Raw genomic sequence first — 14,142 nt, 5'->3', positions numbered from 1 at the left:
GGCTATTAATATACACTGTAGCATGATACATATACCAGGGATCTATCACTATGGTTATTAATATACACTGTAGCATGATACATATACCAGGGATCTAGCACTATGGCTATTAATATACACTGTAGCATGGTACATATACCAGGGATCTAGCACTATGGCTATTAATATACACTGTAGCATTATACATATACCAGGGATCTAGTACTATGGCTATTAATATACACTGTAGCATGATACATATACCAGGGATCTAGCACTATGGCTATTAATATACACTGTAGCATGGTACATATACCAGGGATCTAGCACTATGGCTATTAATATACACTGTAGCATTATACATATACCAGGGATCTAGTACTATGGCTATTAATATACACTGTAGCATGATACATATACCAGGGATCTAGTACTATGGCTATTAATATACACTGTAGCATGATACATATACCAGGGATCTATCACTATGGTTATTAATATACACTGTAGCATGGTACATATACCAGGGATCTATCACTATGGTTATTAATATACACTGTAGCATTATACATATACCAGGGATCTATCACTATGGTTATTAATATACACTGTAGCATTATACATATACCAGGGATGTAGCACTATGGTTATTAATATACACTGTAGCATGATACATATACCAGGGATCTAGTACTATGGCTATTAATATACACTGTAGCATGATACATATACCAAGGATCTAGCACTATGGCTATTAATATACACTTTAGCATGATACATATACCAGGGATCTAGCACTATGGCTATTAATATACACTGTAGCATGATACATATACCAAGGATCTAGCACTATGGCTATTAATATACACTGTAGCATGATACATATACCAGGGATCTAGCACTATGGTTATTAATATACACTGTAGCATTATACATATACCAGGGATCTATCACTATGGTTATTAATATACACTGTAGCATTATACATATACCAGGGATGTAGCACTATGGTTATTAATATACACTGTAGCATGATACATATACCAGGGATCTAGTACTATGGCTATTAATATACACTGTAGCATGATACATATACCAAGGATCTAGCACTATGGCTATTAATATACACTTTAGCATGATACATATACCAGGGATCTAGCACTATGGCTATTAATATACACTGTAGCATGATACATATACCAAGGATCTAGCACTATGGCTATTAATATACACTGTAGCATTATACATATACCAGGGATCTATCACTATGGTTATTAATATACACTGTAGCATTATACATATACCAGGGATGTAGCACTATGGTTATTAATATACACTGTAGCATGATACATATACCAGGGATATAGTACTATGGCTATTAATATACACTGTAGCATGATACATATACCAAGGATCTAGCACTATGGCTATTAATATACACTTTAGCATGATACATATACCAGGGATCTAGCACTATGGCTATTAATATACACTGTAGCATGATACATATACCAAGGATCTAGCACTATGGCTATTAATATACACTGTAGCATGATACATATACCAGGGATCTAGCACTATGGTTATTAATATACACTGTAGCATGATACATATACCAGGGATCTATGACTATGGTTATTAATATACACTGTAGCATTATACATATACCAGGGATCTATCACTATGGTTATTAATATACACTGTAGCATTATACATATACCAGGGATGTAGCACTATGGTTATTAATATACACTGTAGCATGATACATATACCAGGGATCTAGCACTATGGCTATTAATATACACTGTAGCATGGTACATATACCAGGGATCTAGCACTATGGCTATTAATATACACTGTAGCATTATACATATACCAAGGATCTAGTACTATGGCTATTAATATACACTGTAGCATGATACATATACCAGGGATCTAGCACTATGGCTATTAATATACACTGTAGCATGGTACATATACCAGGGATCTAGTACTATGGCTATTAATATACACTGTAGCATGATACATATACCAGGGATCTAGCACTATGGCTATTAATATACACTGTAGCATGGTACATATACCAGGGATCTAGCACTATGGCTATTAATATACACTGTAGCATTATACATATACCAGGGATCTATCACTATGGTTATTAATATACACTGTAGCATTATACATATACCAGGGATGTAGCACTATGGTTATTAATATACACTGTAGCATGGTACATATACCAGGGATCTAGTACTATGGCTATTAATATACACTGTAGCATGATACATATACCAGGGATCTAGCACTATGGCTATTAATATACACTGTAGCATGGTACATATACCAGGGATCTAGCACTATGGCTATTAATATACACTGTAGCATTATACATATACCAGGGATCTAGTACTATGGCTATTAATATACACTGTAGCATGATACATATACCAGGGATCTATCACTATGGTTATTAATATACACTGTAGCATGATACATATACCAGGGATCTATCACTATGGTTATTAATATACACTGTAGCATTATACATATACCAGGGATCTATCACTATGGTTGTTAATATACACTGTAGCATTATACATATACCAGGGATGTAGCACTATGGTTATTAATATACACTGTAGCATGATACATATACCAGGGATCTAGTACTATGGCTATTAATATACACTGTAGCATGATACATATACCAAGGATCTAGCACTATGGCTATTAATATACACTTTAGCATGATACATATACCAGGGATCTAGCACTATGGCTATTAATATACACTGTAGCATGATACATATACCAAGGATCTAGCACTATGGCTATTAATATACACTGTAGCATGATACATATACCAGGGATCTAGCACTATGGTTATTAATATACACTGTAGCATGATACATATACCAGGGATCTATCACTATGGTTATTAATATACACTGTAGCATTATACATATACCAGGGATCTATCACTATGGTTATTAATATACACTGTAGCATTATACATATACCAGGGATGTAGCACTATGGTTATTAATATACACTGTAGCATGATACATATACCAGGGATCTAGTACTATGGCTATTAATATACACTGTAGCATGATACATATACCAAGGATCTAGCACTATGGCTATTAATATACACTGTAGCATGATACATATACCAGGGATCTAGCACTATGGCTATTAATATACACTGTAGCATGATACATATACCAGGGATCTAGGACTATGGCTATTAATATACTCTGTAGCATGATACATATACAAGGAATCTAGTACTATGGCTAATTATATACACTGTAGCATGATACATATACCAGGGATCTAGCACTATGGCTATTAATATACACTGTAGCATGATACATATACAAGGAATCTAGGACTATGGCTAATTATATACACTGTAGCATGATACATATACCAGGGATCTAGCACTATGGCTATTAATATACACTGTAGCATGATACATATACAAGGAATCTAGTACTATGGCTAATAATATACACTGTAGCATGATACATATACAAGGAATCTAGTACTATGGTTGATACACTGTAACATGATACCCATATCAGGCATCTCACACTATGGCTAGTATACAATATAGTACAAATGTACTAGGGATCAAACACTATATACACTGTAGTATGATACATATACCAGGGATCTAGGACTATGGCTATTAATATACACTTCAGCATGATACATATACAAGGAATCTAGCACTATGGTTGATACACTGTAACATTATACCCATATCAGGCATCTCACACTATGGCTAGTATACAATATAGTACAAATGTACTAGGGATCTAACACTATATACACTGTAGTATGATACATATACCAGGGATCTAGGACTATGGCTATTAATATACACTTCAGCATGATACATATACAAGGAATCTAGTACTATGGCTAATAATATACACTGTAGCATGATACATATACAAGGAATCTAGCACTATGGTTGATACACTGTAACATGATACCCATATCAGGCATCTCACACTATGGCTAGTATACAATATAGTACAAATGTACTAGGGATCGAACACTATATACACTATAAAAATATTTGATCCCCCATTATATGTTCGCCCACTGACAAAAAATGATGGTAGGTTTATTTGAACAGTGAGTGACAGAATAACAACAAACAAATCCAGAACTATGCTTTTTAACCCCTTAAAGGGGTACTCTGGTGCTAAACATCTTATGCCCTATCAAAAGGATAGGGGATAAGATGTTAGATCGTGGGGATCCTGCCGCTGGGGACCGTTGCAATCTCTCCTGCAGCACCTCCGTTTTTCAGCTACACAGAGCAAGGATAGCATTGTGGCTGATGACGGGCAGTGCAGGAGACAGAGTATTGTGATGTCATGGATCTGCCCCCTCGTGACGTCACGCCATCACGCCCACTCCCATAGACTTGCATTGAGGGGACAGAGCGTAACATCACGATACTCCGTCCCCTGCATTGCCACAGAGAGATCTTCGCTCTGTACAGCTGTATAACGGGGGTGCTGCAGGAGAGATCATGGGGGGTCTCCAGCGGCAGGATCACCACAATCTAACATCTTATCCCCTATCCTTTTGATAGGGGATCAGATGTTTAGCGCCGGAGTACCCCTTTAAGGACTCAGACCATTTTGACCTTAAGGACCCAGACAATTTTCATCTTTGCATTTTCAATTTTGCACCTACAGACCCATATAAGGGCTTGTTTTTTGCATCACCAATCGTACTTTGTAATGACATCACTTATTTTATAACATAATCTGCGGCGAAACAAAACAAACTTATTTATGTGGTGAAATAAAATAAAAAACGCCATTTTGTAAATTTTTAGATCTTTTTTTTCTACGCAGTGTACTTTACGGTAAAAATTACACCTTATCTTTATTCTGTAGGTCCATACGGTTACAAGGATATGCAATTTATGTAGGTTTTATTTTAACTACATGCACCAAAATTAGTATGTTTAAAATTGTCATTTTTCTGACCCCTATGGGGGACATTTATCCCACTTATTCCTTTTTTAGTTATTATTTTCTTACTATTTTTATTTTTTTTGCTTATATAAATTTGTTTCAAGTAAGCAAATTTTTTTTTTTTGCTTTTGTAGTGACTTTTTCTGCTCCATGTCTGAGCTGGAGTAAATTTAGTAGGTTTTTTCATGTGATGCAACCTTTTTGTGACTTTCGCACTTGATAAATCTCTGACCACTGATCACTTTTTGCTTTGGTAAGCAAGTTTCTTTTTTTTTTTTTGCTTAGAGCATTTCACAATCAAAAAGTCGCACAAAAAATAGAGTGGGTGCGATTTTTTTTGTGACAATTTTAAGCAAAAAAAAAACAAACTACTAAATGCTTTGATAAATGGCCCCCTTTTTTATTTAGCTTTTTTATTTTTCTGCATATGGGGCTATATGAGGGCTCATTTTTCGTACCGTGGTCTGTAGTTTTCATCAGTACCATTTTTGTTTTGATAGGGCTTTTTGATCGCTTTTTACCAATTTTTTTTATGGTATATGAAGTGTCTAAAAATACACAATTTTGGATATTTTGGTATACTTTGGTATTTTTTTTATGTGTATGCGGTTTAGCTAACCTTGTATTTTATTAGTTCGGACATTTACGCACACGGCGGTACTACATATAATTATTTTGATTTTTTTATTACATTATTTAATTAAAAAAATGGGACATGGTGGGGTGATTCAAAAGTTTATTAAAAGTTTTTAGCCCCCATAGGGAGCTAAACTGTCAAGTCTGGGCAGGGAAGGAGTGCACACTATTCTCGCCTACTCCCCCAATCCCTGTCTACTTACGTACCCGCCCTAGGTAGCGGGTCTGTAACCACGTTGACAATCCCTACTAGTGCTGGGTGGTATACTGGTTCATACCGAATAAGTTGTTTTTTTTTGTTCCACGATCCGAATTCTTCATATACCGCAATACCGGTCCGGGCAAATTTCCACCTCTCACCGCCAGTCATTTCCCCGCTCAGCCTGCCCTGGACTGCAATCGTCCTGCTGCCGGCCCCTTTCACAAGGTAAAAATGAAAAACTTCTAGAGCACACACTTGCTGTGCGCTATGCTGCGGCCCGGTCAGTGATCCTCCCATCTGTGTCTGTAGTCTGCTCTGCAATGCTATACACATTGGGGGGAATGTGCAGAGAAGACTGCAGACAGAGCATTGCACCCTAGTGTCTTCTTCTGACCTTAGGGTGCAATGCTCTGCAGTCTGCCTTACCCTCCCATGTGTATAGCAGTGTGTGTGAAAATTCCTAAACAGGTGGGGGTATGTGCAGAGCATTGCACCCTAGTCTGTACTTCAGGGTGCTCTTCACATACCCCCACCTGTATAGGAATGTACTCACACACACACTGCTATACACATGGGGGTATGTGCAGACTGCAGAATATTGCACTTTAGGGTCTTATACAGACCCTAGGGTACAATGCTCTTCAGTCTGCACATACCCTATGGGAGCTATAACAAAAAGTAAAAAAGTTTAATAAAAAAGTGTTAATTTTTTTTACTTCTTCCCATTTACCCTTTCTCTAATAAAAGCTTGAACCCCCCCCCCTTCACATTTTTTAACTAAAATAATGTAAAAAAAAAAAGATAAAAAAGTATGTGGTATCGCTCATGTGTTAATGTCTGAACTATTAAAAAATAATGTTCATTAAATTGCACTGCACAAAATAGCGTTTTTTTGTTCACTTCATATGCCATAAAAAAAATAAAAAGCGATATAAAAGTCCAATAAAAAAAAAATGGTACCGATAAAAAGTACAGACCACAGCGCAAAAAATTGGCCCTCATACATCCCCGTAGGGCAGGTATGTGCAGAGCATTGCATTGGTTAGTGACTTAGGGCCTCTGAGTCAGCACATTCACTGCTATTCACTTCTGTACATACACTAGAGTGCAATGCTCTGCACATACCCCCCCCCCCCCCATGTATAGGAATGTACTACACACACAGCTATACATGGGGAGTATGTACGGAGCATTGCACTCTAGTGTATGTACTGTACATTCCTATGTTAGTGGGAGCGGGCGGGATTGGACAAACATTTTAGCGGTAGCGGGTGGGATTGGTCAAAAAGGTCACCGGGAGCGGGATTGAAAAACCAGTCCAGTGCAGGGCTCTACAGTGGGGATCAAAAGTTTGGGCACCCCAGGTAAAAATTTGTATTAATGTGTATAAAGAAGCCAAGGAAAAATGGAAAAATCTCCAAAAGGCATCAAATTACAGATTAGACATTCTTATAATATGTCAGCAAAAGTTAGATTTTATTTCCATCATTTACACTTTCACAATAACAGAAAACAAAAAAATGGCATCTGCAAAAGTTTGGGCAACAAAAAGCGTTTACAAGCTGTGATACTTGCCAACGGGGGCAGTGCAAGATATTAACTCTGCATGGTGCCCAAACTTTTGCAGACGCCATTTTTTTGTTTTCTGTTATTTTGAAAGTGTAAATGATGGAAATAAAATCTAACTTTTGCTGACATATTATAAGAATGTCTAATCTGTAATTTTATGCCTTTTGGAGATTATTCCATCTTTCCATGGCTTCTTTATGCACATTAATACAAATTTTTACCTGCCCAAACTTTTGATCCCCACTGTACATAGTAGCCCCCTGAGGAAGGAGTGAAAGCACACTTGGGGTTCAGGACAATACCTACATATAGCATGGGTGAGTTACAGGACCTTTATGTATGAGCTAGTACATACACAGCAATTTCTATTATTGGGAATGAGTGGGAAAAAAATACCGTTAAATACTGTGAAACCGCCATAATTTGGAAAAGTACCGTGATATCCATTTTTGGTCATACCGCCCAGCACTAGTCCCTACTTACAATAAGTGAGGGCAGTCCAGACAAAATAAAAACTATAATGCAGACAGAGGTTGGGACACAGAATGGAATCACTCAGACGGATTGGGAGTAGACTGCCAGCTTATATAGGCCCAGACCAGGTGCTCACATCAAGGTCAGCTGACCAGTCCAGACAGCTGGACGTAGCCCAAAACATTGAGAGCTGATCAGTGTCATCGGTGCCTGCAAAGCAGGCTGGGAGCAGCCAAAGACCAATTGGAAGGCGAGATTTCATCGCAATGGTCCCGATCAGCTCCGCTGAGCTGCCTGGATGGTTTCACTTTCATTTTAGGTCTCAGCAATCAATTAGTGATACCCGGCATTAACTCTGGGTCTTGGCTGCTGCAGTCAGGACCCACTGGGTTTGAAGCGTGCACAGCTCCTGCGTCCTTAAGGACCGGGATGCAGGTCATACCTGTATGCCCTGCATCCTTAACAGGTTAACTGAATTGATTTACATGGAAAGAAAAGACGAGGAGGCACTTGTGGTTCAGCCAAGGCTTTTAATCCAGCATGGTCACAGAGACAACACTGAGCCAGTGTTGTCTCTGTGACTATGCCGGATTAAAAGCCTTGGCTGAACCACAAGTGCTTCCCCGTCTTTTCTTTCCGAGAATCTCCACTGCTGTTGCTCTGGAGGTTTGAGCTCTGTGAATAGTTAGAACTGTGTTCTCATGTACAGGACTGTTGTTCACACTCCCTTGCCGGACTTTTTGTACACGCAGGGATGTGGAATTCCTATCGCCCGATACCCAGGACATCCAGTTCTGGGTGCCGGGCAAGCAGGGCCGAACCTGACAAGCACAGCGGCACTTAGAGGAGTGTATGGAGCGGGCTTCGGACTCCTGCCCACTCCATACTCTGCAGCCCCCGGCTGTTCTCAGTAGCCGGGGGCCGCCGCTAATAGATAGCATCCGGCGATCGCCGCGGCTGGCTATTAACTCTTTAGATTTAACCCTTTAGATCACCGCTGTGAAAACTGACAGCGGCATCTAAAGGGACATGTGAATGCTCCCTGGTGGGCTAGTGGGGTGGATCGCCAGGGGACGATCCTCTATTGAGGTAGCCGAGGGGCTGTCCGTGGCTCTGTCATTGATAGAGCCTGGCTGGACTAGGCTCTATCAATGGATCGCAGAGTACACAGATCAATGGAGTTCAATAGAACTCTATTCATCTCTATGAGGAATCTAATGATTCCTCCTAAAAAAAAGTTTTAATAAAAGTAAAAAAAAACACACATTAAAGGGGTTATCCAGGAAAAAATATAAAAAAAATGTTTTATATATCAACTGGCTCCAGAAAGTTAAACAGTTTGTAAATTACTTCTATTAAAAATCTTAATCCCTTCAGTACTTATGAGCTTCTGAAGTTGAGTTGTTTTTTCCTGTCTAAGTGCTCTCTGATGACACATGTCTCGGGAACCGCCCAGTTTAGAAGAGGTTTGCTATGGGGATTTGCTTCTAAACTGGGCGATTCCCGAGACACGTGTCAACCGATCGGAGTGATGTCCGGCATTAACCCTTTAGACGCCTCAATCAAAGTTGATCGTGGCGTCTAAAATGCCGAAAACACATGCTGGTAGCTCAGTGGAGCAGATCGGGACACCCGCAGCCACGGGTTCCCAATCAGCTGAGAGGATGGGTGGAGGTTCCCTACCTGCCTCCGGCTCGTCCGATCAGCAGGCAGTCTTAGCAGCCTGTAGTAATGTAGCGCCGATAACACTGATCAATGCTGTGCTATGGACCAACATTGATCAGTGCCTGCAATCACAAAATTGCAAGTTATGGTCCCCATGACAGTTTATTCCTAATAGTGTGTCTGCGCTGTTGCAGAACTAAAACTCCCAGCAAATTTTTGGTCACTTCATATACCAGAAAAAAGCTTATATAAAGTGATTAAAAAATTCCCATCAAAACAAAAATGGTCCCAATAAAAACTACAGATCACGGCACAAAAAAATAAGCATTATATAGCACCATAAAAATGATAAAGTTATAGGGGTCAGAAAAGGATAATTTAAGCACACTAATAAATATACAGGGTGGGCCATTTATATTAGGGATCGACCGATTATCGGTTTGGGCGATATTATCGGCCGATAATCACGATTTTGGGCATTATCGGTATCGGCAATTACCTTGCCGATAAGCCGATAATGCCCCGCCCCCCGCACCGCCCGCACCGCGACCGCCCCCCCACGTCGCACTCCCCACCGCACCGCACCGGGGTCCACGCTACTTTTGGCTCCTGCTGCGTCCTGCGTTACGCTGTGCGCAATGACGAGTGACGTGACGCGACGTCACCGTCAGTGCGCACAGTGACAGCTCAGGAGGACGCCACCGGAGCCAGATGTAGAGTGGACCCCGGGCCCCGGTAATTATAAAACCGGGAATGGGGAAGGCAATGGGGCCGGGGCGGTGCGGTGGGCGGTGCGACGCGGTGGGGCGGTAGGGGGCGCGGAGCAGTGCTGCGGTGGGGGGGGGCGGTGGCGGTGATAGGACTCAAGAGGACCCCCAGACAGGCAGGGGGAGAGAAGCGCGTGGCGGCGGCGGTCTATGGCACCGCAAAGGCCACTGCAGTGCATTGATTTAAAGCGCCCGCAGTGGTGTAGCGGGGGATAAATAGCCGATAACTTATACCGGAATATCGGTATAAGTTATCGGCTATCGTCCCTAACCTCCACTGATTATCGGTATCGGCCCTAAAAAAACCATATCGGTCGATCCCTAATTTATATGGATACACCTTAATAAAATGGGAATGGTTGGTGTTATTAACTTACTGTTTGTGGCACATTAGTATATGTGAGGGGAAACTTTTCAAGATGGGTGGTGACCATGGTGGCCATTTTGAAGTCGGCCATTTTGAATCCAACTTTAGTTTTTTCAATAGGAAGAGGGTCATGTGACACATCAAACTTATTGGGAATTCACAAGAGAAACAATGATGTGCTTGGTTTTAACGTAACTTTATTCTTTCATGAGTTATTTACAAGTTTCTGACCACTTATAAAATGTGTTCAATGTGCTGCCCATTGTGTTGGATTGTCAATGCAACCCTCTTCTCCCACTCTTCACACACTGATAGCAACACCGTAGGAGAAATGCTAGCACAGGCTTCCAGTATCCGTAGCTTCAGGTGCTGCACATCTCGTATCTTCACAGCATAGACAATTGCCTTCAGATGACCCCAAAGATAAAAGTCTAAGGGGGTCAGATTTAGGGATCGGCCGATATTGTTTTTTTTAGGGACGATACCAATAATCTGTGGCCTTTCAGGCCGACGATAGCTGATAATTTATACCGATATTCCGGTATAAGTTATCGGCTATTTCTCCACCCCCCAAGAAGCCGCTGCAGATCCTTGATTTAAAGCGGGCGCTTTAAATCAGTGAACGGCAGTGGCTTTGGCTGAATCAGAGACCGCCGCCACCCGCTTCTCTCCCCCTGCCTGTCCGGGGGTCCTCCCAACCACCGCCGCTGCCCCCCAGCCACCCCCCCTACCCTCGCACCGCACACCGCCCCCACCGCCGCTGCCCCCCAGTCACCCCCCCCCTATGTGTCACATGACCCTCTTCCTATTGAAAAAACAAAAGTTGGATTCAAAATGGCCGACATCAAAATGGCCGCCATGGTCACCACCCATCTTGAAAAATTTCGATCCTCACATATACTAATGTGCCACACACAGGAAGTTAATATCACCAACCATTCCCATTTTATTAAGGTGTATCCATATAAATGGCCCACCCTGTATATTAGGGATCGACCGATACCGATTTTTTAGGGGCAATACCGATAATCTGTGGAGGTTATAAATTATTCCGGTATAAATTATCGGCTATTTATTTCCCCCCCCCGGCGACGCAGCTGGAGATCATTGATTTAAAGCAGGCGCTTTAAATCAATGAACTGCAGCGGCTTTTGCAGTGCCAGAGACCGCAGCCGCCACCCGCTTCTCTCCCCCTGCCTGTCCTGGGGTCCTCCTACCACCTACCACCGCCGCTGCCCCACTCTCCTACCTATCCTCTGCCCCCCCACCTATCCTCTGCCCACCTATCCTCTGCCCAGAGACTGCCGCCGCCCGCTTCTCTTCCCCTTACGGTCCTTAGTCCAACCACCACCGCTGCCCCATTGCCTCCCCCATTCCTGGTTTTATAATTACCTGTTCCCGGGGTCCGCGCTACTTCTGGCTCTGGCGGTGTCCTGAGCTGTCACTGTGCGCACTGACAGTAACGTTGCGTTGAGGACGTCACTCATCATTGCGCAGCGCACAGCATAACACAGGATGCCGCAGGAGCCAGAAGTAGCGCGGACCCCAGGAACAGGTAATTATAAAAGCAGGGAGGAGGCAATGGGGCAGCGGCGGCGGCGGTCTCTGGCCGGTGCGGTTTGAGGGGGGACGGGTGCGGTGCGGGGGGCATTATCGGATTATTGGCAAGGTAATTGCCGATACCGATAAAGTCCAAAATTGTGAATATCGGACAATAATATCAGCCAAACCAATAATCGGTCGATGCCTAATATATATATATATATATATATATATATATATATTATTTTTTTTAACAAAAGGAAGTAATTTTTAGGTAATAAATTAAAATAAGCGTCCGTATATGTGGATATGTGCAGCTACCCTGTTATTCTTTCCCCTTCCTCCATTTTCCCTCTTTCCCTCTTGTTCTATATACTCAGCACTCCCTCCACTTCTTTCTCAATTATACCATCATTAAAAGTTCATCCCCAGAACTAGTATTATATTATTACCTATGCTCCCAGTATCATTAGCATTGATATCACTACTATTACCATTATACCCACCGTGTTCCAGTTTTTCCTAATAGAGAACATTCCCTTTTTTTCTAATAAAGTAAAATAAAATCTATATAAATTGGGTATCGCTGTAATCGTATGGACCTGTAGAATAGAGATAATGTGTCATTTTCACCGAAAAGTGCACTGCGTAGATTAACCCCCCTCCAAAAAAAAAGTTGCCAAATTTTTTTTCCCAATTTCTCCCCAAAAATATAAAGCATTTTTATTTTACCATAGATTTTGAGTAAAACGAGCAATGTCATTACAAAGTACAATTGGTGGTGCAGAAAACAAGCCTCATATAGGCTGTAGGTGGAGAATTGAAAGCGTTGGGGCTATTAAAAAAGTGAGGAGGAGAAAACGAAACACCCCCAGCTTCCCGGTCCTTAAGGGAATTCACTCCTTGTGCTCCTTCCCTCATGGTTGCGCTGCACTATAGAGCTACGCAACAGCGCCGGAGAGTGTGCATACTTTTCTATACCATGCATGTGAAATGCGGAGGTGGAATTAAGCTTGTTTCTCCCCATTTCATATCCTATCCCCTCTATTTTATGTGCAGTCAATGAACATGAAATAAGGGGATTGGACATGAAATAGGTATTATACCATTTGTTTATCATATCGCAATCGCATATAGATATCGCAATATTTATCTCTATAATCACAATCACACATTTTTCCCAAATCGTGCAGCCCTAGCTCCTAGGCATCTTTTATACAGGTAACAAGCTGAGATTAGGAGCACTCTCTTAAAGGTAATTCTTCTAATCTCAGATAGCTACCTGTATAAAAGATGACTGGGAGCCAGAATTGATATACTTATTTCACTGAGTTCACTGAGTAAAATGTAAATTAATTTATAACTTTTAATATTTGAAATATGTTTTTTCTGGAAGTTTTTGTTGTCATTCTGTCTCTCACTGTTCAAATAAACTACCATTTAAATTATAGTCCGATCATTTATTTCTCAGTGGGCAAATGTACAAGATCAGCAGGGGATCAAATAATGTATTCCTTCACTGTATGTTAGGAATCTAGCCATTCATACACTGTAGTATTTATAATACATGTATTAGGGATTTAGCCCTATATACATTGTACTATGACACATATCTAGCCCTTGATATTTTGTATTATAATACATATAACAGAGATCTAGCCCATATATACACTCTAATATACATATACCAGAGATCTAGCCCTATATGAACTGTAGTATTACTCATACGTAATGGATCTATCCCTATATACACGCTAGTATGCATATACCAGGGCTCTAGCCCTATATATACTGTAGTATGATACATATACTAGGGATCTAGCCCTATATACACTTTAGTATCACTCATATGTAAGGGATCTAGCCCTATATACACTCTAGTATACATATACCAGGGATCTAGCCATATATAGTCATGGCCGTAAATGTTGG

At 41.0% G+C, this 14,142-nt stretch overlaps 1 protein-coding gene across 1 annotated transcript in view; it reads left to right on the top strand.

The window, feature by feature from the left end:
* The window catches only part of SNAP91 (synaptosome associated protein 91), a 205,162-nt gene that overhangs the window by 23,152 nt on the left and 167,868 nt on the right, over nucleotides 1-14,142 (top strand). The window lies entirely within an intron of this gene.

The sequence above is a fragment of the Hyla sarda genome, chromosome 3 (genome assembly GCF_029499605.1).
Source record: "Hyla sarda isolate aHylSar1 chromosome 3, aHylSar1.hap1, whole genome shotgun sequence".
NCBI classification, from domain to species: domain Eukaryota; kingdom Metazoa; phylum Chordata; class Amphibia; order Anura; family Hylidae; genus Hyla; species Hyla sarda.
The sequence above is the reverse complement of the archived record's forward strand: the minus strand, read 5'-3'. Positions and strand labels throughout refer to the sequence as shown.